The 25,392-nt window shown below is 31.3% G+C and overlaps 1 long non-coding RNA gene across 3 annotated transcripts; it reads left to right on the top strand.

The window, feature by feature from the left end:
• The first annotated feature begins 1,159 nt into the window (after nucleotides 1-1,159).
• Nucleotides 1,160-19,214, top strand: LOC135133006 (uncharacterized). Of its 3 annotated transcripts, XR_010281133.1 has the most exons (7): nucleotides 1,160-1,520; nucleotides 1,574-2,043; nucleotides 16,358-16,837; nucleotides 16,894-17,036; nucleotides 18,142-18,620; nucleotides 18,677-18,821; nucleotides 18,902-19,214. It is a non-coding gene; the product is annotated as an uncharacterized LOC135133006 (long non-coding RNA). The 3 variants fall into 3 exon arrangements; XR_010281134.1 differs by having other exon boundaries at nucleotides 1,160-1,517; nucleotides 18,677-19,214; XR_010281132.1 differs by having other exon boundaries at nucleotides 18,677-19,214.
• Nucleotides 19,215-25,392: the final 6,178 nt, after the last annotated feature.

The raw sequence follows: 25,392 nt of genomic DNA, 5'->3' as shown, positions 1-25,392 counted from the left end.
CTGAGGAAACGAAAAAATGAAAATGTCTTGAAACAGACAAAGGTTTCAAAGTTACAACACCCTTCTTTTTGCATCGGTGGATAAGGAATCATGAGTGTAAAAAAATATTGCTTTAATGGTTTCATCTGACTTGACTTGACCAAAATTCATCTGGCTTCAACATGACCTGATTTGATCTGCTTTGATTTGATCTGACATGGGCATACCTGATCTGAGTACACCTGTTTTGGCTTAACTGACCTGACACGACCTACAATAACACCAAACCTAACCCGATTTGATCTGAACCGCTCTGGTCTGCTTTGATCTGACCTAACATGACCTGATCTCCTCTGATCTGATTTTAATAGACAGATTTCGCCTGACTGATTCTACTTGACCTGACTTGACCGCTCTGATATGATGTGACTTCATATGACCACATTTGACCTTAGTAGAACTGAATTGAACTAACTGACCTAACATGACCTGGACTGATATGATCTGATTTGATTTAAACCGTCCTGACTTTAACAGATGTGACCTGACTTAACCTTGATTTGACTTGACGAGAACTGATTTGGCTTAATTAACCTGAGGTGACCTGGGGTCACATGACTGATTTGGTCTGAGCCGTCCTAATCTGCCTTAATCGGTCCTGACAGCACCTAACCCGATCTGCCTTTAATGGATATGACTTGAATTGATCCGACTTGACTTTGACGGATATGAACTGACTTGGCCTGACATGAACTGCTCTGATCTGCCTTGACCTGACCAGATATGATCTTGTCTGACCTGAGTAGAATGATGTGGCTTAAGTTAAGATTATTTTAACTCTTAAAAAAAACATCAGAAGTCTCCAAGATCCACTCAAGAACACTGCACTAGAGGTCCCAACATCTTCCAAAATAACCTCCAGAGAAAATTTTTTAATGAAATTCACCTTAACTGGCGATAATTTTGTAAACCTAATATTTGAACTTGAGGACGTCAAAATCACGATTTATTCTATAATATACCACCCGCACATGCGCTTAATAAATTTTTGCCGCCATCCCACCCACCACTGGCGTCTCCGGCGCGAAAACTGCAATCTCCGTGACAGCTCGATGAATATTTATACACCGATCGCTTTAAGTCATCATTAGAAAACTCATCCTGCACTTGCCCACTTGACGCAAATAACAAGCTCCGTACTCACCTATATTATCCAACTGGTCGCTCTATTAACATTTAAGTCACATTTCTAATTCGGCCAGAATCCGAGAAACTGCACAAATGTCGCAACAAAAGGCTCTCCGGCTTTGTGTCAATATTCGACCTTTGCGGAATTGAGAGAAGTGCATTCGAAAAGCAAGGCCAAATCGGTAATTAGGAGAATGTTGCACTGCACTCGGACTAGCACCGAAACATTTAAAAATCTGGGGTTGTGACATTTTCGGAAGGGTAGCCAGGAGCAAAATTTTTCGCAACCGATTGGTCCGGACAAGAAGGAAAACGGCTGAAAAGTTATGGATTCCGACTGCATTTTAATGGTGGTACCGTTTTAGACAAAGTAAGTTAATTTTAAACATTCACCTGTTACTTTCAGTGCTCAAAAATATACTAGTGGTTAGTTAATGTCAATGTCAAGCGTGATGGAATGATTTCATTGTGGCATCATCTTCGCAAAGTTCAGAAGCAACATGGACAGTCCTGTTTATGATACCCCGAAAAAACTATAAATAATGGGATCGATCGACTGCTCGTTACACCAACCACCTTCTCACCCAGTGGCCAATTATTTTTCCAGCTGCGTCCACACATCGCAATAAATCTAAAGAAGTTTACGCGTTTGTTGCAAGCGGAAAATATTCACCATAATCACCGACCCATATGGGCAGTTAATGAACCTACTCGTCGGACTTCGTAAGTCCAGACCATCGACAAGCTAACTCCAAACAGATAGCAAACACGTTCTAATTGGATGAGATCTAGTGAAATAAATCACATTTATATTCTGCGCGATTGTGGCATTTGAAACCCGCTACAAATTGTCTGCTGCAAAAACCCGCCTACCAGGTACGTATGCTGGTTGGTACTGCCACAAGTACCACTCTCTCATAAAGCGCGAATATTTTAACACAGAAAAGTACCTTAAGCGGTGCACGCTAGATCAGGAATTTTGAGTGCTTTGGTTTTATGCCCTTGGTTTTACTGTAAAATAAAGGACGTTATGAGGTAATAAAAGAGCACCTTTTGATTTTTTTCGTAAATGCACTTCAGCTTGGTAAGTCGCAGTTTCGAAGACCTAACACATCCCGATTCTTTGAAAAATTATTTAAACCAATTTTTATTTTTTTTGAGTTGAGTTTTTTCAATTTTTCGATTTGATTTCACGAGTTTTCAATTTTTCAGTTTTTCGATTTGCAGTTTTTCGTTTCAGTTTTTTTTTTCAATTAATTTTTTTGTTTCTATTTCATAATTTTTTGTTTTGATTTTTTTTTCCATTTGTCGATTCTTTAATTTTTCATTTCTTCAAAATTTCGATTGGCAACTTTTCGTTCCGGTTTTTTATTTTTTGTTTCAGCAATTTTTCGATTTTTTCATGTTCGATTTTAACATTCTTTGTATTTTCAAGTTCAATTTTTTGTTTTTTCAACTTTTCGATTTGCGATTCTTCGAGTTTTTATTTTACAATTTTTCAGCTTTTCGATTTTCCAACTTCTAAATTTTTTTTGTTTTTCCAATTTCAGATATTTTGTTTTCTCGGTTTTCGTTTTTTAAAATGTTTCAGTTTTTCGGTTTTCATATATTGGATTTTAAAACTTCTTCATTTTTTCTGCTTTTTTTTCAATTTCTCGACATTTAATTTTTCAATTTTTCGATCTTTCAGTGTCACGATTTACAATCTTGACGATTCTATAATTTTTCGATTGTACTATTTCCATTTGATTCGTTTTTTCGTTTTTGGAATTTTCCGATTCATTATTTTTTCGATTTTTAGTTTTCCAATGTTTCAATTTTTCGTCTCTTTAGTTTTTCGAATTGTGGTTTTCAGTTCTTCATTTTATTGTTTCTTCAATTTCTGCATTCTGCAATTTTTCGATTTGAAATTTCTCGACTTTTCTTTAATTTTTCATTTCTTCAAATTTTCGATTTACAACTTTTCATTTCGGTTCTTTATTTTCTTCAATTTTACAATTTTTCTAATTTTCAAAGTTCGAGTTTATAATTTTTTTGTTTTTTTTTAATTTGGATTTTTTCAATTTTCCGATTTCCAATTGTTTTTAAATTATTCAGTTTTTCGATTTTTCAACTTTTATATGCAATTGAACAATTGAACAATTTGTAATTTTACGAGTTTTTCATTTTTAATTTTTCAAGTTTTTGATTTGCAATTCTTCGAGTTTTTATTTTACAATTTTTCAGTTTTTCGTTTTTCTAACTTCTGGAAGTTTCAATTCTTAGATTTTGCAGACTTTTGAGTTGTAATTTCATGAGCATTTAATTTTTGATTTTTCAATTTTTCCTTTTGCAGTTCTTCACTTTTTCATTTTTGTTTGTTTCTTCAGTTTTACAATTTTAGTTGTTGTTTTTAAATTTTACAGCTTTTCGATTTTCCAACTTCTAATTTTTTTTGGTTTTCCAATTTGAGATATTTTGTTTTCTCGGTTTTCGTTTTATAAAATGTTTCAGTTTTTCAGTTTTCAGATATTGAATTTTAAAACTTGTTCATTTTTTCTGCTTTTTTTTCAATTTCTCGACATTTAATTTTTCAATTTTTCGATCTTTCAGTGTTACGATTTACAATCTTGACGATTCTATAATTTTTCGATTGTACTATTTCCATTTGATTCGTCTTTTTTTTTTTGGAATTTTCCGATTCATTATTTTTTCGATTTTTAGTTTTACAATGTTTCAATTTTTCGTCTCTTTAGTTTTTCGAATTGTGGTTTTCAGTTCTTCATTTTATTGTTTCTTCAATTTCTGCATTCTGCAATTTTTCGATTTGAAATTTCTCGACTTTTCTTTAATTTTTCATTTCTTCAAATTTTCGATTTACAACTTTTCATTTCGGTTCTTTATTTTCTTCAATTTTACAATGTTTCTATTTTTCAAAGTTCGAGTTTATAATTTTTTTGTTTTTTTTTTTAATTTCGATTTTTTCAATTTTCCGATTTCCAATTGTTTTTAAATTTTTCAATTTTTCGATTTTCCTTAGTTTTACATGCTTAGATTTTTAATTGTTCAATTTGTAATTTTACGAGTTTTTCATTTTTAATTTTTCAAGTTTTCGATTTGCAATTCTTCGAGTTTTTATTTTACAATTTTTCAGTTTTTCGTTTTTCTAACTTCTGGAAGTTTCAATTCTTAGATTTTGCAGACTTTTGAGTTGTAATTTCATGAGCATTTAATTTTTAATTTTTCAATTTTTCCTTTTGCAGTTCTTCACTTTTTCATTTTTGTTTGTTTCTTCAGTTTTACGATTTTAGTTGTTGTTTTTAAATTTTACAGGTTTTCGATTTTCCAACTTCTATTTTTTTTTGTTTTTCCAATTTCAGATATTTTGTTTTCTCGGTTTTCGTTTTTTAAAATGTTTCAGTTTTTCGGTTTTCATATATTGGATTTTAAAACTTTTTCATTTTTTCTGCTTTTTTTTTCAATTTCTCGACATTATTTTTCAATTTTTCGATCTTTCAGTGTCACGATTTACAATCTTGACGATTCTATAATTTTTCGATTGTACTATTTCCATTTGATTCGTCTTTTCTTTTCTGGAATTTTCCGATTCATTATTTTTTCGATTTTTAGTTTTCCAATGTTTCAATTTTTCGTCTCTTTAGTTTTTCGAATTGTGGTTTTCAGTTTTTCATTTTATTGTTTCTTCAATTTCTGCATTCTGCAATTTTTCGATTTGAAATTTCTCGACTTTTCTTTACTTTTTCATTTCTTCAAATTTTCGATTTACAACTTTTCATTTCGGTTCTTTATTTTCTCCAATTTTACAATTTTTCTATTTTTCAAAGTTCGAGTCTATAATTTTTTTTGTTTTTTTTTAATTTCGATTTTTTCAATTTTCCGATTTGCAATTGTTTTTGAATTTTTCAGTTTTTCGATTTTCCAAATTTTATATGCTTCGATTTTCAATTGTTCAATTTGTAATTTTACGAGTTTTTCATTTTTAATTTTTCAAGATTTCGATTTGCAATTTTTCGATTGTACTATTTCCATTTGATTCGTCTTTTCTTTTTTGGAATTTTCCGATTCATTATTTTTTCGATTTTTAGTTTTCCAATGTTTCAATTTTTCGTCTCTTTAGTTTTTCGAATTGTGGTTTTCAGTTCTTCATTTTATTGTTTCTTCAATTTCTGCAGTCTGCAATTTTTCGATTTGAAATTTATCGACTTTTCCTTAATTTTTCATTTCTTCAAATTTTCGATTTACAACTTTTCATTTCGGTTCTTTATTTTCTTCAATTTTACAATTTTTCTAATTTTCAAAGTTCGAGTTTATAATTTTTTTTGTTTTTTTTTAATTTCGATTTTTTCAATTTTCCGATTTCCAATTGTCTTTAAATTTTTCAGTTTTTCGATTTTCCAACTTTTATATGCTTCGATTTTCAATTCTTCAATTTGTAATTTTACGAGTTTTTCATTTTTAATTTTTCAAGTTTTCGATTTGCAATTCTTCGAGTTTTTATTCAAATTTTCGATTTACAACTTTTCATTTCGGTTCTTTATTTTCTTCAATTTTACTATTTTTCTATTTTTCAAAGTTCGAGTTTATATTTTTTTTGTTTTTTTTTAATTTCGATTTTTTCAATTTTCCGATTTGCAATTGTTTTTGAATTTTTCAGTTTTTCGATTTTCCAACTTTTATATGCTTCGATTTTCAACTGTTCAATTTGTAATTTTACGAGTTTTTCATTTTTAATTTTTCAAGTTTTCGATTTGCAATTCTTCGAGTTTTTATTTTACAATTTTTCAGTTTTTCGTTTTTCTAACTTCTGGAAGTTTCAGTTCTTAGATTTTGCAGCCTTTTGAGTTGTAATTTGAGGAGCTTTTAATTTTTAATTTTTCAATTTTTCGTTTTGCAGTTCTTCATTTTTTCATTTTTGTTTGTTTCTTCAGTTTTACAATTTTAATTTTTGTTTTTAAATTTTTCAGCTTTTTTATTTTTTTTTTGTTTTTCCAATTTGAGATATTTTGTTTTCTCGATTTCGTTTTTTAAAATGTTTCAGTTTTTCAGTTTTCAGATATTGGATTTTAAAACTTTTTAATTTTTTCTGTTTTTTTTTTCAATTTCTCGACATTTAATTTTTCAATTTTTCGATCTTTCAGTGTTACGATTTACAATCTTGACGATTCTATAATTTTTCGATTGTACTATTTCCATTTGATTCGTTTTTTCGTTTTTGGAATTTTCCGATTCATTATTTTTTCGATTTTTAGTTTTCCAATGTTTCAATTTTTCGTCTCTTTAGTTTTTCGAATTGTGGTTTTCAGTTTTTCATTTTATTGTTTCTACAATTTCTGCATTCTGCAATTTTTCGATTTGAAATTTTTCGACTTTTCCGTAATTTTTCATTTCTTCAAATTTTCGATTCACAACTTTTCATTTCGGTTCTTTATTTTCTTCAATTTTACTATTTTTCTATTTTTCAAAGTTCGAGTTTATAATTTTTTGTTTTTTTTTTTTTAATTTCGATTTTTTCAATTTTCCGACTTCCAATTGTTTTTAAATTTTTCAGTTTTTCGATTTTCCAACTTTTATATGCTTCGATTTTCAATTCTTCAATTTGTAATTTTACGAGTTTTTCATTTTTAATTTTTCAAGTTTTCGATTTGCAATTCTTCGAGTTTTTATTCAAATTTTCGATTTACAACTTTTCATTTCGGTTCTTTATTTTCTTCAATTTTACTATTTTTCTATTTTTCAAAGTTCGAGTTTATAATTTTTTTTGTTTTTTTTTTTAATTTCATTTTTTCAATTTTCCGATTTCCAATTGTTTTTAAATTTTTCAGTTTTTCAATTTTCCAACTTTTATATACTTCGATTTTCAATTGTTCAATTTGTAATTTTGCGAGTTTTTCATTTTTAATTTTTCAAGTTTTCGATTTGCAATTCTTCGAGTTTTTATTCAAATTTTCGATTTACAACTTTTCATTTCGGTTCTTTATTTTCTTCAATTTTACAATTTTTCTATTTTTCAAAGTTCGAATTTATATTTTTTTTTGTTTTTTTTTTAATTTCGATTTTTTCAATTTTCCGATTTCCAATTGTTTTTAAATTTTTCAGTTTTTCGATTTTCCAACTTTTATATGCTTCGATTTTCAATTCTTCAATTTGTAATTTTACGAGTTTTTCATTTTTAATTTTTCAAATTTTCGATTTGCAATTCTTCGAGTTTTTATTCAAATTTTCGATTTATAACTTTTCATTTCGGTTCTTTATTTTCTTCAATTTTACAATTTTTCTGTTTTTCAAAGTTCGAGTTTATAATTTTTTGTTTTTTTTTAATTTTTAATTTCGATTTTTTTCAATTTTCCGACTTCCAATTGTTTTTAAATTTTTCAGTTTTTCGATTTTCCAACTTCTAAATTTTTTTTTGTTTTTTTCAGATATTTTGTTTTCTCGATTTTCGTTTTTTAAAATGTTTCCGTTTTTCGGTTCTCAGATATTGGATTTTAAAACGTTTTCATTTTTTCTGCTTTTTTTTCAATTTCTCAACATTTAATTTTTCAATTTTTCGATTGTACTATTTCCATTTGATTCGTCTTTTCTTTATTGGAATTTTCCGATTCATTATTTTTTCGATTTTTAGTTTTCCAATGTTTCAGTTTTTCGTCTCTTTAGTTTTTCGAATTGTGGTTTTCAGTTTTTCATTTTATTGTTTCTTCAATTTCTGCAGTCTGCAATTTTTCGATTTGAAATTTCTCGACTTTTCCTTAATTTTTCATTTCTTCAAATTTTCGATTTACAACTTTTCATTTCGGTTCTTTATTTTCTTCAATTTTACAATGTTTCTATTTTTCAAAGTTCGAGTTTATAATTTTTTTGTTTTTTTTTTAATTTCGATTTTCTCAATTTTCCGATTTCCAATTGTTTTTAAATTTTCCAGTTTTTCGATTTTCAAACTTTTATATGCTTCGATTTTCAATTGTTCAATTTGTAATTTTGCGAGTTTTTCATTTTTAATTTTTCAAGTTTTCGATTTGCAATTCTTCGAGTTTTTATTTTACAATTTTTCAGTTTTTCGTTTTTCTAACTTCTGGAAGTTTCAGTTCTTAGATTTTGCAGACTTTTGAGCTGTAATTTCACGAGCTTTTAATTTTTAATTTTTCAATTTTTCGTTTTGCAGTTCTTCATTTTTTCATTTTTGTTTGTTTCTTCAGTTTTACAATTTTAATTTTTGTTTTTAAATTTTTCAGCTTTTCGATTTTCCAACTTCTAATTTTTTTTTTGTTTTTCCAATTTCAAATATTTTGTTTTCTCGATTTTCGTTTCTTAAAATGTTTCAGTTTTTCAGTTTTCAGATATTGAATTTTAAAACTTGTTCATTTTTTCTGCTTTTTTTTCAATTTCTCGACATTTAATTTTTCAATTTTTCGATCTTTCAGTGTCACGATTTACAATCTTGACGATTCTATAATTTTTCGATTGTACTATTTCCATTTGATTCGTCTTTTCTTTTTTGGAATTTTCCGATTCATTATTTTTTCGAGTTTAAGTTTTCCGATGTTTCAATATTTCGTCCCTTTAGTTTTTCGAATTGTGGTTTTCAGTTCTTCATTTTATTGTTTCTTCAATTTCTGCATTCTGCATTTCGATTTGAAATTTCTCGACTTTTCCGTAATTTTTCATTTCTTCAAATTTTCGATTCACAACTTTTCATTTCGGTTCTTTATTTTCTTCAATTTTACAATATTTCTATTTTTCAAAGTTCGAGTTGATAATTTTTTGTTTTTTTTTAATTTCGATTTTTTTTTAATCTTCCGACTTCCAATTGTTTTTAAATTTTTCAGTTTTTCGATTTTCCAACTTTTATATGCTTCGATTTTCAATTTTTCAATTTGTAACTTTACGAGTTTTTCATTTTTAATTTTTCAAGATTTCGATTTGCAATTTTTCGATTGTACTATTTCCATTTGATTCGTCTTTTCTTTTTTGGAATTTTCCGATTCATTATTTTTTCGATTTTTAGTTTTCCAATGTTTCAATTTTTCGTCTCTTTAGTTTTTCGAATTGTGGTTTTCAGTTCTTCATTTTATTGTTTCTTCAATTTCTGCATTCTGCAATTTTTCGATTTGAAATTTCTCGACTTTTCCTTAATTTTTCATTTCTTCAAATTTTCGATTTACAACTTTTCATTTCGGTTCTTTATTTTCTTCAATTTTACTATTTTTCTATTTTTCAAAGTTCGAGTTTATAATTTTTTGTTTTTTTTTAATTTCGATTTTTTCAATTTTCGGACTTCCAATTGTTTTTAAATTTTTCAGTTTTTCGATTTTCCAACTTTTATATGCTTCAATTTTCAATTTGTAATTTTACGAGTTTTTCATTTTTAATTTTTCAAGTTTTCGATTTGCAATTTTTCGTTTGGGTTTCTAATTTTTTCGATTCCTTGTTTTTCAATATTCTGAATTTATGTATATTTTTTCAATGTGAATTTTCCGATTTTTTATTTTTTAACTTCTAATTTTTTTTACTTTTTCGTTTTTTTTTTTTTAGTTTCTCGACTTTTCAATTTTTGATTTGCAATTTGTCTAGTTTTCAATTTAAGTACGTAATAATAATTAAAATTTTTGAAGATGTTTCCATTTTACGATTATTAAATTTTTCCATTCATTATTGGATTTTAAAACTTCTATTCAATTTTTCTATTTTTATTTTTTCGATCTTTCAGTGTGTCAGTTATCCGATTTTACAATTTTAACGATTCTATAATTTTTCGATTTTTTACAAGTTTTCAATTTTCCACGTTTTCGTTTTTTCAGTTTTTATATTTGTCAATTTTTTCCGACCTTTACTTTCGCGATTTCTAATTTTTCGAATTTGGACTGTTTGAATTAAAAATTGAAAAATTTAAGAATTGTAAAATTGAAAAATCAAAAATGTACACAATGAAAACTTTGAAATCTAAAAATTGGAAATCCAGAACCTGTAAAATTGACGAATAATTAAATTAATTCGAAAAATTAAAAATTGAGAAAAAGTGCCAAATCGGAAAAACGAAATAATGTAAAATTGATATATTGAAAATTAAAGAAATCGGATATCGGTCAACTGAAAATCCAAAAATTGCAAAATTGAAAAATTTTAAAAAATGGAAAATCAACGAATTGAAAAATCAAAGAATAAAAGGAAATGAAAAAAAGATAAACTGCGAAAATAAAATTGAGAAAATGAAAATTAAAAATTCCGAAAACGAAAACTAAAAATTAAGAACCGCAAACACTGCGGAAACGGAAACATGAAAAAATGTATAATTAAAAATTTAGAAACTGAAAAATCGAAAACTGAAAAATTGTAATATCGCAAAATTGAAAAAGTTCAAATCGAAAAATTGAAGACACGAAAAACTGAAAAATTTAGAAGTCGAGAAATTGAAAAATTGGAAAAATTAAACTTGAAAAAACAAAGTATCATGAAACCGAAACATTGAAAAATGCCAAAATTGAAAATTGAAAGAAAATGAAAAAACGAAAAACTGTGATATCAAAAAACCCATCCCAGGTAAATAAATCCAGATTTTTCGAAAAATTATAAGATTTGATTTTGGTATTTTATTTTTTGTGATACCACTTATGAATCATGGGTTGATGATTTACCACAATTAGAATAACGTTAAAACACTTGCAAGTTTTCAGAGCACTCATTTTTGCGATTTCAAAGCTAAATTGCAAAATTTTTAATTTTTTTCCAAAAATCTGGATGTCTAGGGTGAAAACTCAGCACGGATCCATACACCATAAATAAAGAAGTATCTTATTTTAACCATCTACATGAGATTCTTACTATACATATGTATAAAATGTGAGAAAAATCGGTCCAGCAGTTTCGGAAATTACATTGTCTAATTAAAATCTGCACATACGCCAGACAGACAGACGGAAACGGGACACCACTCATTTCGTACTCTCGAGGTCACAAAACGCCAAGAAAATATGAAAGTGGTAAATCGCCCGGAAAAAGAAATGACAATTTTAGAGATATTTGAAGAGTTGGGGACCATCAAGACGTTTTGTTTTTCGAATCAGTTCGTCGAAATGTATTTCCCAGAATTTTTAACCCGAGGATTGATTTCTAGAAAATTAATTAAGTACTGGCCTGTGTCACAATGTCGAGCAAACATAAGTGATAAGTGGTGTGACACAGAACAGCCTTAAACAAACCAGAAAATTATTTTGCTCTTAATTATCCGGTCAAGCGAGTTATCCATCTTCTGTGGAACTTACTGCAAGTAAATTTCGCTCGATACTGTTACTTTTATCGTATTCTCTAGAAATAGTTTATAAACCGACGGCTAACGTGTTTCCGGAGTAAAGCAATCACAATGAACATTTTCAGCTGAAGCCCACTCAACCTAAACAACTTGTTAAAATGTTAAAACCGTCCGAACAAAAACTCCATTCAAAAAATTGGTCTAAAGAGTGTAGACAGTACTTCCCTCGCTGTCGGAAACTTGACGACTGCATGCCTATTGTGTTTTTTTTCTCATTACATTTTTGTAGTGGGTATTTAAAAAAAAATTGCGATGACGTCATCAACATTTTTGCAAGGACACGTATATCAGTTGGGACAGATGTAGTGTAATACTAAGAATAAAATTATTATATTCTCAAATTTTCGGGAAAATGAATTGGGTCGTTTTGAATATTGATTTGTAATAATCAATAAAATAACGAAACAATTTACTCACGTATACGTATCAGAGGCAACTGAAAATCGTGTATGTATAAACATTCTTAATTTAAGATGACAGGCGTAACAGCATACGTGAGAGTCAAACAGAGAAACTGTAAACAAAACGACCATCGGTTTTATTGCTTCGACTTCCGCTTATTATATAAAACATTGGGTTTTATTTTAATTCTTGACGGTGAAATTCACAATTGGTTGATTATAAACATGTCTATTTCACATTCGCGGAACCACGTGAACGCATAAAACAAATGCAGGTCTGTAATGTTAAAGTCGATGTGAATAAGCGTGCTACCCTTATGTTTCAACCCAGTTTTTCCTTTAACAAATTTTGTGTCTACCAAATTGGGTTGGTTGGGGTGTAATACTAATAATAAGTGTTGCCTTTAATTTAATCAATAAAATAAATTGACTTCATTAATTTTTTTGAACCACCTCTTAAGAAAATCTAAAAAATATGAATGAAATGATAAATCACAAGTACAAACTCATCATATTTTTTGCATTTTAGATAGGATTTATTCAGCAAAATTTAAGGGTGACGTCATCAATTTTTTTAGGAGGGATGAACAAATACATTTTGAACAAAAGTTTACCATGCTTATAATAACTTTAAAATATTCCCAAGATTTCAAAGCATTCGGTTTTGTAATTCCTGATTAAATCGATAAAATAAATTCACGCCTTCATTAATTTTTTTGAGTCACCCTGCATATGCAAATCCAAAAATATGAATGGAATGATAAATCACAAGTACAGACTCATCATATTTTGTACATTTTAGATACGATTTATTCGGCAAACTTTTGAGCTGACGTCATCAGTTTTTTGTAGAAGATAACCAAATATATTTTGACTAAAAATTTATTATGCTCTTTATAACCTTAAAACATCTGCAAGATTTCAAAGCATTCGGTTTTGTAGTTCCTGATTAAATCAATAAAATAAATTTACGCATTCATTAATTTTTTGAGTCACCCTGTATATGCAAATCGAAAAAATTTGAATGGAATGATAAATCACAAGAAGAGATTCACCATGTTTTGTACATTTTAGATAGGATTTATTCAGCAAAATTTTGTGGTGACGTCATAAATTTTTTAGGGGGGACGACCAAATACATTTTGATCAAAAATTTACCATGCTTATGATAATTTTAAAATATCTTCAAGATTTCGAAGCATTCGGTTTTGTAGTTCCTGAGTAAATCAGTAAAACAAATTTACGCTTTCATTTATTTTTTTGAATCACCCTGTATATGCAAATCCAAAAAATATGAATGGAGTGATAGATCACAAGTACAGACTCATCATATTTTGTACATTTTAGATAGGATTTATTCGGCAAATTTTCGAGCTGACGTCATCAAGTTTTTGGAGGGGATAAGCAAATATATTTTGATTAAACATTTATTATGCTCTTTATAACCTTAAAACATCTGCAAAATGTCAGAGCATTCCGTTTTGTAGTTCCCGATTAAATCAATAAAATATATTTACGCATTCATTAATTTTTTTGAGTCACTCTGTATATGCAAATCCAAAAAATATGAATGGAGTGATAAATGACAAGTACAGGCTCATCATATTTTGTACATTTTAGATATGATTTATTCGGCAAACTTTCGAGCTGACGTCATCAAGTTTTTGGATGGGATAAGCAAATATATTCTGACTAAACATTTATTATGCTCTTTATGACCTTAAAACATCTGCAAGATTTCAGAGCATTCGGTTTTGTAGTTCCTGATTAAATCAATAAAATATATTTACGCATTCATTAATTTTTTTGAGTCACCCTGTATATGCAAATCCAAAAAATATGAATGGAGTGATATATCACAAGTACAGACTCATCATATTTTGTACGTTTTAGATATGATTTATTCCACAAACTTTTGAGCTGACGTCATCAAGTTTTTGGAGGGGATAAGCAAATATTTTTTGACTAAAGATTTATGATGCTCTTTATAGCCTTAAAACATCTGCAACATTTCAAAGCATTCTGGTTAGCAGATTAAAAATTAAATTTCAAAATATTGTTTTATAATTTTGATTTTTTTTCCAAAAATCTGGACGTTTCGGGTGAAAAGTCGATTGTGTTGTAAACTACATGTGTAGGACTATGCTATTTTATACAATTGAAAACCCATTTACTATGTACAATTTTGAAGTGACGTCATCGCATTAGTGGTGGGGATGATTAGACAAATTTTGGTTAGCGTTTTACCATCTACATGATATTCTTAATATAAGTACAAAATTTCACAACAATCGGTCGAGTACTTTCGGAGATTATCTGTCTAATAAAAATCCGGGACAACAGACGGACAGACGGACAGACGGACAGACAGACGGAAATGGGAGACCTATTTCTTCGTCTTCTAGGGGTCATGAAAGATCGAGAAAACGTAAAAGTAGAGAGTCGGCCGACGGACTCGATTACAATACTTCCTTTGCTTACGCTCGGGAAGTAAAAAATTTCAGCTAGTCCTTTTTCTCGATTTCGCTTCCAAACTTCCACCATTTGGAACATCTTCCTCGGCACGCAATATGTGACACATCAACTGCTCGCACCTCCCGTCATCCTCTTTTTTTAGCAATTACCGAACGCTTCAGGAATAAAATTGGCGCGCAATCAATAAAAATCCACATCCCGGAAATGAAGTGAACGTCGACTGCAGGCACACACACAGCATCGTGTGTCTCTGCCGCAAGGACAGCCAACGTTGCGCAAACCGTTGCACAAGCTGACATATTGCACGTTTGCCAACCGAATAAAAATGCCCCCCGACAAAAGCGCCAAACGCAAATCCAGCGAAATGTACGCAGACGAGCCGCCGTATCGACACCGACCATTCTCGCAGCCTTGCCTTGCACCTGCTCATTTGCTTAATTAATGCACGTATGTACCTAGAAATGTGCAATTATAAAACCGTTCCATTGTGATTGGTCGCTGCATGAATCAAATGACAATTCTCAATTAATCGCGACGCTCTCATTGGACGATTGTGCGTCTTGTGCCAACGCTGCCACGGGTTCTTTCTCATGCTAATTTGGACGGTTCGCGAGTGCTGGAAGTGACCAAGAGGGGCTTTTTTGGGGCCTCTGGATTTTTGGCTGCGAAATAATGTTGCATGGACTTTTATGCCCGCCGGAAATAAAAACTAACATAAATATTAGCTTCGGGAATTATATTAACAACATATAAGTGGTAATGAATTAGCTGTCAACGAAGGAATGAAAATACCACTCGTAAATCACGATCCCTAATGCCTGATTTGCGCCATTCGGATTATTTGAACATCTATCTACAAGAGCACCGAGTTAGTTGCGTTATCCATAACAACAGAGGATGACACGATAATTAATTTTCTTTGTACTTGAAGAAAATACCAGATACGGCAAAAAAAGACCTACTTTTTTGTTTCTAGGAACTAAGAAATGTCCTGAAATCATTCACCAAATGGGCTATATCACAGTTCACACTATCTTTGTGTACCATTACAATTTTATAGCGGTTGTTACACTCACTTAGACCAACACCAGCAAATTTCAGAGGTGTATTTAGAAAAATAAATTAATTTCATAATGTTGAAAGTCCACTACAAACCTGCATCTAAACAAAAAACAAAATTTAATATTTTATCGTTTATAAGACCTTTAGAGACACCTCTTTTAAATTCATTAATTCATTAATTAAAATTTTATTACTAGTCAAAAATAATGTCTGACAACAAAAAAGGAAAACGGCCATCAATATCACATACTTTCTCAATGGGTTGTATTTTAACGATGAAACTGAGATTTTTATGTTCAATTAAAGGAAAAGACTAAATTAATGATATCAAACAAAGATAACGATCTAATTATTAAATCAGAGTAATTTTTTTCAGGAATGTGAATTCTCGTTTGTAGTTAATTTAGCTTTGAGAATAATTTTAATTTGATATAAGACAAGAGAGGGTGGGTGGGCGGGGCTAGAACCTGCTAAGATAAGAGTGATTTTGGCAAATGAGATACTGTTTACAAAAACAGGTCAGGTCAGAATTTTCCAAAAATAGAACACAAAAAGTTTCTAAAATTATTTTAAATGATTTACAAAAAAAAAATCTCCATGGGCAAAAAAAACACCATGGGTATCTAAGAGTCTCCCGAATGAAAAGAAAAAACACTGGGACACTCAAACTTTTTCAAATTCGTAAAAAATACAATACCAAAAGTTTAATCACAAAACTGAAATATTTCAGTTGATCCTTGTCGAAAAATGGTAGAAGCTATCGGAGAAATGAGGCTGAACCAACTTCTAGAGGTTGAAATCTATAAAAAAAGTTTGCTTTCAAAAATTTGCCGAAGAATTTGCAAAAAATTCGGGAACACAGATTTAGTCGTGCTGATTCCAAAAACGCAGTTTAAGTAGATGATTTTGAAAACATTTTTTTTTAAATTCAAAAAATTTCAAATTTCAGTAGGCGATTCTGGAAAAATGGTAGGAGCTATCGAAAAATGAGGCCGAAACTAACTTCTAAAATATTCTGGAAGACCGATTTCGGCGAACGTAATCGAAATATACAGCACATTGATAATCCCGACAGTATCACCGCAACTCCAGGAGAATTAGGCAGCCAAAAATTATAAAAAAAATCTTGTTCACCTAGTAAAGATACGGCTATCAGGTAAAATCATTCAAAGTCGATATTACAGCCGGTTTTCGAAATATGTATTCGCTTTCAAACTCGAAACTTTAAAAGAAGTATCTCAAAATTTGTTACATTTCATTTTGACACTTCCGAGAAAAACATTTTTTCGAATTGAAGCCGCAAAACTAGAAGTCGAAATCAAAGCAAGAAATTTTTTGTTAATTTTGGCATTGCTCGGGAAAAGTTCAAAAACATCACATATGGTATTGAAAAATTCACAAAAAATTCTGGAAAACAAATTTCGACGAGGTACATGCAAAAATATTTTCAAATTTGTCAGACTTACCTTATTTTTATGATTCCAGAAAACGTGTAGGAAATCAACAAAAGAAATGCTTGTGGTAATTTTTGAAGGAATTGGAAGGTCAAAAATTTTACATATTGATGGTCCCGGACTAAAATTACAACTCCGGAAAAACTCTTTACGTAGGAAAGATACGTCTATCAGGTAAAATAATGCAAAGACGAATCGACTTCTAGATTTCGAAATATTCGTTTTCAAATTAAAAATTTTAAAATACCTTAAAATTTTTCACATTTCATTTCGAGGATATCGGAAAACTGGTAGAAATTTTCCAAGAAATCAAGCCGGGAAAAACTTCCAAAGGCCGAAATCAACAAAAAACATTTTGATGTTAATTTTGTCGCTCAAAAACATACTGAAGAATTGAACTTCTGACGAAGTTGTCTTAAAATCCACAAAAAATTCTAGGAGCTAAAAAAATTCGTGTTGATCCCGAAGAAAGATTGCAGACGAACATCTTAAATCAATGGGTTGTATTTTAACAATGAAACCGAGATTTTTATATACAATTAATGGAAAAGACTAAATTAATGATATCAAACAAAGATAACGATCTAATTATATTAAATCAGAGTAATTTTTTTCAGGAATGTGAATTCTCGTTTGTAGTTAATTTAGCTTTGAGAATAATTTTAATTTGATACGTAAGCAAAAAAATGCATGATTTTGGCAAATGGCATACCCTATAAGACAAGAGAGGGTGGGTGGGCGGGGCTAGAACCTGCTAAGATAAGAGTGATTTTGGCAAATGAGATACTGTTTACAAAAACAGGTCAGGTCAGAATTTTCCAAAAATAGAACACAAAAAGTTTCTAAAATTATTTTAAATGATTTACAAAAAAAAATCTCCATGGGCAAAAAAAACACCAAGGGTATCTAAGAGTCTCCCGAATGAAAAGAAAAAACACTGGGCCACTCAAAACTTTTTCAAATTCGTAAAAAATAAAATACCAAAAGTTTAATCACAAAACTGAAATATTTCAGTTGATCCTTGTCGAAAAATGGTAGAAGCCATCGGAGAAATGAGGCTGAACCAACTTCTAGAGGCTGAAATCTATAAAAAAATCTTTTTGGTTAAATTTCGAAAACTGTCGAAAATTGGTTGAAAAAATTTTGCTTTCAAAAATTTGCCGAAGAATTTGCAAAAAATTCGGGAACACAGATTTAGTCGTGCTGATTCCAAAAACGCAGTTTAAGTAGAAGATTTTGAAAACATTTTTTTTTTAATTCAAAAAATTTCAAATTTCAGTAGGCGATTCTGGAAAAATGGTAGGAGCTATCGAAAAATGAGGCCGAAACTAACTGCTAAAATATTCTGGAAGACCGATTTCGGCGAACGTAATCGAAATATACAGCACATTGATATCCCGACAGTATCACCGCAACTCCAGGAGAATTAGGCAGCCAAAAATTATAAAAAAAATCTTGTTCACCTAGTAAAGATACGTCTATCAGGTAAAATCATTCAAAGTCGATATTACAGCCGGTTTTCGAAATATGTATTCGCTTTCAAACTCGAAATTTTAAAAGAAGTATCTCAAAATTTGTTACATTGCATTTTGACACTTCCGAGAAAAACATTTTTTCGAATTGAAGCCGCAAAACTAGAAGTCGAAATCAACGCAAGAAATTTTTTGTTAATTTTGGCATTGCTCGGGAAAAGTTCAAAAACATCACATATGGTATTGAAAAATTCACAAAAAATTCTGGAAAACAAATTTCGACGAGGTACATGCGAAAATATTTTCAAATTTGTCAGACTTACCTTATTTTTATGATTCCAGGAAACGTGTAGGAAATCAACAAAAGAAATGCTTGTGGTAATTTTTGAAGGAATTGGAAGGTCAAAAATTTTACAAATTGATGGTCCCGGACTAAAATTACAACTCCGGAAAAACTCTTTTTACGTAGGAAAGATACGTCTATCAGGTAAAATAATGCAAAGACGAATCGACTTCTAGATTTCGAAATATTAAAATACCTTAAAATTGTTTACATTTCATTTCGAGGATATCGGAAAACTGGTAGAAATTTTCCAAGAAATCAAGCCGGGAAAAAGGCCGAAATCAACAAAAGACATTTTGATGTTAATTTTGTCGCTCAAAAACATACTGAAGAATTGAACTTCTGACGAACTTGTCTAAAAATCCACAAAAAATTCTAGGAGCTAAAAAAATTCGTGTTGATCCCGAAGAAAGATTGCAGACGAACATCTTAAATCAATGGGTTGTATTTTAACGATGAAACCGAGATTTTTATATGCAATTAAAGGAAAAGACTAAATTAATGATATCAAACAAAGATAACGATCTAATTATTAAATCAGAGTAATTTTTTTTAGGAATGTGAATTCTCGTTTGTAATTAATTTAGCTTTGAAAATAATTTTAATTTGACATGTAAGGAAAAAAATGCATGATTTTGGCACATCACATACCCTGTAAGAAAAGAGAGGGTGGGTGGGCGGGGCTAGTACCTGCTAAGATAAAAGTGTAAAAACATTTTTTTTTTGACGAATAATTAGACCACAACTTCTTGTATTGCTATACTTAAGTTCAGTTGATTTGTACAATTGGTTCTCAAGATATTTAGCGACCCTGTATATCTATAGAATCTACAAATTTCAATATTTGCCGAACATGAGGTTTGCTTCTTGGAAGAAATCCTGCATCAATAAATTTCCAACAAAACATTTTTTTCTGTGTCTGTGTCTCCTTGATAAACAAAATTTGATTTAATTCATTTTCGACAAATATCTGAAAAAAGATTACTGCTACATGAGTAACTGAAGGTGAACTTAAAAAAAAAAAACGATATCATATAACTAAAATAATAACAGAAAATAATCCCCGTTTCTTCGCGAGACCGAATAAGTGTGAAAACTAAAGCGAATGAGCGTTTTCGCAAAAATAATATTGTATCTTTTGATTTTTTCATTTTTATATTTTTCACAGAATGGTACTTCAACATCTAGTCTTTTGCTTCTTTACTATACAACAAAAAACTAATTTCCATTATCATGTTCAAAAACAGTAAAAATGTACCTTCTAGAATCAGTTTAGCATGACTTAACCTGACTTGATACGACAAAATCTGATGTCATCTGATTTGATATAGCATGACCTGACTTGATGACTTGACTGGACTGACCTGATCAGACTTAGTTCCATCTGACATGACCTGACTTGGCCTGATTTGATCCGATCTGACCTAATCTGACTTCTTGGAATCAAACTTTTAGTTCATTCAAAGCTTTTGCCCACAGAAATTATTAAAATTATCACCATTATCAGCACCCAATGATCTTCTCATTCCCACCTGGCTTAACGTGGCCTGGCAAGACTTGATCTGATTGAACTAAGCAAGACTTCACTTGATATGACTTAAGCAAGACCTGACCTGACATGGCTTGGTTGGGCTGACGTGACTTGGTTTCGTTTGACCTGAGTTCATCGAATCTGCCTGATTGGAATTTAATATTTTTCAATTCATTCAAACTTAAGAATAGGTTTTTAAGAGTACTCATATAAGTTCCACTTTATTAAATCTTAAGTTCAGAAAATAATCCCAGTTTCTTCGCGAGACCAAAAAGTGTGAAAACTAAAGCGAATGAGCGTTTTCGCAAAAATAATATTGTATCTTTTGATTTTTATATTTTTCACAGAATGGTACTTCAACATCTAGTCTTTTTCTTCTTTAATATACAACAAAAAACTAATTTCTATTATCATGTTCAAAAACAGTAAAAATGTAGCTTCTAGAATCAATTTGGCATGACTTAACCTGACTTGATACGACAAAATCTGATGTCATCTGATTTGATATAGCATGACCTGACTTGATGACTTGACTGGACTGACCTGATCAGATTTAGTTCCATCTGACATGACCTGACTTGGCCTGATTTGATCCGATCTGACCTAATCTGACTTCTTAGAATCAAACTTTTTTAGTTCATTAAAAGCTTTTGTCCATAGAAATTATTATTAAAATTATCACCGGTATCAGCACCCAATGATCTTCTCATTCCCACCTGGCTTAACGTGACCTGGCAAGACCTGACCTGACATGACTTGGCTGGACTGAGGTGACTTGGTCTCGTCGGACCTGAGTTCATCTAATCTGCCTGATTGGAATTTAATATTTTTCAATTCATTCAGACTTAAGAATAGTTTTTTAAGAGTACTTACATAAGTTCCACTTTATCAAATCTTAAGTTCAGAAAATCCTTCAAGTTTTTCGTGAAATAGTTACCTGGTGGTTCATAAACACTGATTTTCTTATTCTAACCTGACCGGACATGACCTGACAAAAACTGACCAGATATACTTAGTCTTCATCTGGTATAACTTTATTCGACTGACCTGACCTGACTTGGTTTTGACCTGACATGACCTGATTTACCCCCACCTTACAAGATCGATATCGCGTTTCCATCTGGATTCAAAAACCGCTTTTCAAATTCAAATGGGCGTAATTCATTGAGGCTCCTCCTTCCGGTATACAACATAGCTTTTTAGACCATTTTCCGAAAGAATTGACCACTTAAAAATCATGAAAAATTTAGGAGACTTTTGAGCCCCGGTTCTTATTACTAAGATTCCAATCGAATTATACCAGGTGTCTGGAAAATGGAAAAAAAGAGAATACGTCATTTGCCTGCTTTTCTTTAGAGGGTATGTCATTTGCCAAAACCGGTCTTACTTTAGCAGCTGCTAGCCCCGCCCACCCACCCTCTCTTTTCTTAGAGGGTATGTCATTTGCCAAAATCAGTTTTATCTTAGCAGGTACTAGCCCCGCCCACCCACCCTCTCTTTTCTTAGAGGGTATGTCATTTGCCAAAATCAGTTTATCTTAGCTGGTACTAAGCCCGCCCTCTCTTTTCTTAGAAGGCATGTCATTTGCCAATATTAGTCTTATCATAGCAGTTACTAGCCCCGCCCACCCACCCTCTCCTTTTTTAGAGGGTATCTCATTTGCCAAAATCAGTTTTATTTTAGCAGGTACTAGCCCCGCGCACCCACCCTCTCTTTTCTTAGAAGGTATCTCATTTGCCAAAATCAGTCTTATCTTAGAAGTACTAGCCCCGCCCACCCACCCTCTCATTTCTTAGGTGCGTGCAGTGTTGCCAATTTTACTTTTATAAAATTACGTTTTTTTCGTAATCTACATCGTAAAGAATTGTTTCATTATCTTTTTGGGACTCCCGAAACCCCCGTACATAACGTACTGAAGTGTTAATTCGCCATTTTCCAGACACCCGGTATAAGTCCATTAAAGCGAGATGGTCTGAAGTTGTCAAAAAGCTGAAATGGTTTAAACTACTCGGTTGTTTGAAGCTTTTTAATCCCACCACTGAGTTGTCAAGCCAAATTTTTGATCCATTTAGTATCGGGGGAGGCATATCGGACGGTGTCAATTTCCGAAAAATCAAAAAATCAAAAAAAAGTCAGGAAAAATGGAGGACCTATTTTCAGAAAGACACGATTTGGTCAGACCGAGGTGTGAACGCGCATAAACTTAAAAATAATTTATTTTTGAGCAGCACATATGTCCGACTTGATTAAATCTGAATCTCAGAAAATCCCTCAAGTTTTTCCTTAAATAATTAGCGGGTGATTCATTGGCCAGTAGAGTCTTACTTCACCTATATAAATTATTACTAATATTATCACCATCAACACGAATTGATGTTTTCATAAGTAAGACTTCACCTGATATGACTTGATTGGACTGACCTGACTTGGCTTGATTTCTCATTTGTCACTGGACTGACCTGACAAGACCTGGCCTGACATGACTTAGCAAGATCTGATCTGATATGACTTAACAAGACCTGACTTGATATGACTGGACTGGACTGACCTGATCTGTCTTCGCTACGTCTGACATGACTTGACTTGGTCTGTTTCACCTAACCAGACTTACAATAGTTTTTTCTGAAGCAATACATGACTTTTTAAATTTTAACCTCAGAAAATTTCTGAAGATTTTCATGTAATAATTAGCTGATGGCTCATCGGCCAATACAGTTTTCCATCCATACATATTGTAATTAAAATTATCTGACCTTCTCATTCTAAGCTGACCTGATTTGAATTAGCAAGATCTAACTTGATATGCCTTGCCTGACCTCGTATGACCTGACTTTGCCTGATTTCACCTAACCTGACTTATTGGAATTAAACTTAAAAAAAACCTTACCTGACATGACTTAGCAAGACCTGACTTGGCCTGATTTGACCCGATTTGACCTAACCTGATTTATTAAGACTAACTCTTTGTTTATAACCAACACATACGTCCGACTTTATTCAATCTTAAGCTCAGAAAATCTTCAAGTTCTTCATTCAATAAGTAGTGATTTATACGACCAGCACATTTTTAGCAGCTGAGATCTTCCTGCTTATAAATGATTAAATTATCACCACTGTCATCAGGAATCAATCTTCTCATTCTGCGTACGGAACTCGTCTTCCCGAGGCAGAAAAAATGGGCCATTTGCATTACGATTTGTCAGTCCCGACGTGCAGCTTTTAAATTCTGCAGCAGAAATCTGCATGCATAAAGTGGACATCGCATTTCCATTTGCCGCTTGCACCGATTTATTTATAAAAAAATTATCGACCGTTCGTATGCGTCTCTCCGTATCGCCGATGCTCGTCGTGGCATTCGTCTAAGGAATTTTTCGTCGTTGGTATGACAATAATAAAGCGAACGCATGCGGACGTGTACGCTATTTCCCTTCGAAAAAGGGATTGTCCATGAATATTCACGAAACTCTATCTCTAGCAATGAATGCAGATGGCATGTCCACTTGTCACATGCATATAATACGCCACTATTATTAATAGTCTGCTGCAATTCACTGACAAGAGTTGAATTTCTAAATATGCATCATGTTGCAAACGTATGGCCGATAGATAGCTAAATTGTTTGTTATCCTTGGACGAGAATGGAGATGCTCGGGCGTGGGACGAAAAAATATTAATGTGGAGTAGATGTTATGACACGAATGCAAATTGCGCATCTACACTCGGGTCGGGGGAACGGTTTAGAGAGTTTATGAGGCAACATGTCGCCGACGAGATGGGCGCTCTAGAATGTGGGACAGAGTGGTCGAAAATGGTCTCTCATCGCGGCAACTTGTACATTTTATGGATGCTGGTATCGAGGATAATTCAGTCATGGTCGTTGAGGTGGAAATTGCATCGACGAAAGTTCACTTCAAGTTGTGAAAGTTTTCTTCCAAAACTCGCGTTCAAAATACATCTTGTTAACTTTTTTTCTTAAAGAGTTAATCTACATTTTGAAATAGTGACGACTAATCCCTCTTTTAACCCTTGAGAAATACTCGCTGTTGTGAATAATTAATTCCGGCACTGATGACTCCCTACAAAAATTCTCGTTTTCGACAAAGAAGAATGGATAAATAGCGGAATTTGGTGTTTTGTCTTAAACCAAATTGGAAGTGACAACGAGTATGTGGTCTGACTAATAGTTTGTCCAATTTTGGTGATACTTAATTATTAGGACCTGTTTTTTAAATGACGTGACATTATTTTGGAAGGATAACGAACTGGGTTCGAGAATCTCTCAAATTTTCCCAAAATAATTCCCACTAAGCGTCCCCAAGGTTATTTCAAGTCTTTTCCAAAACAAAACAGGGCAAGATTTTCTCAAATTCTTTAAAAAGAAAACGCGTAGGTCCTCCGAGATTTCACCCAGAAACCCAAAGATTCTTTCAAACCTTTCCAAAAACAAAACATAGTCCTTCAAGGTTCTTTTCAATTCTTGCATAAATAACATCACGGGTCCCCAGGATTTTTTAGAATTTTTCAAAAAAGTAAACATCAGTGTCTCCCAAAATTTTTAAAATTTAAACACCAAGTACCCCAAAGATTGTTTTAAATCGATTAAAAAACAAAACAGGGTTCCTTAAGATCTTTTATACTTTCCTTTAAACAAAGCACAAGGTGTTTCCTTTATTTTTTCAAATTTTGCAAAAAAACAGAGAGGATCTCTAAGATCTTCTTCTAAAAACAAATATTTTTTTTAAGGGACCCTTAAAAATTTTTATATTTTCCTATAACAAAAACACAAGGGATTTCCAAGATTTTTCAAATTTTTCCAAAGAGAAAACATCAGCCAAGATTTTTTTCAAATTTTTCAAAAAAAAAAAAACAAAATCTCCAAGATCTTCCTTTAAAAACAAAGCACGACGAGCCCCAAACATTCTTTTAAATTTTTCCAAGAAGAAAACACCAGAATCACTAAATTTTTTTTCAAAACGTAAACACTTCCAAGATTCTTTCAAATTTTTTTTTCTAGAATAAAACAGGCTCTGTCAAAATACCTTCCAGTTCTTTCATAAACAAAACACCACAGGTTCCCAAGATTCTTTCAGTTTTTCCAAAAATAAAACACTTGGTTTCTCAAGATTTTTATTTTTTTTTTTTTTTCAAAAACAAAGCATCAAGCTCCCCCAAGATTATTTAAAA

The sequence above is a fragment of the Zophobas morio genome, unplaced genomic scaffold (assembly GCF_036711695.1).
Source record: "Zophobas morio isolate AGI-343-1 ecotype UQ-CSIRO unplaced genomic scaffold, CSIRO_AGI_Zmor_V1 ptg000003l, whole genome shotgun sequence".
NCBI lineage: Eukaryota > Metazoa > Arthropoda > Insecta > Coleoptera > Tenebrionidae > Zophobas > Zophobas morio.
This window is presented reverse-complemented; position numbering and strand designations above follow the sequence as displayed.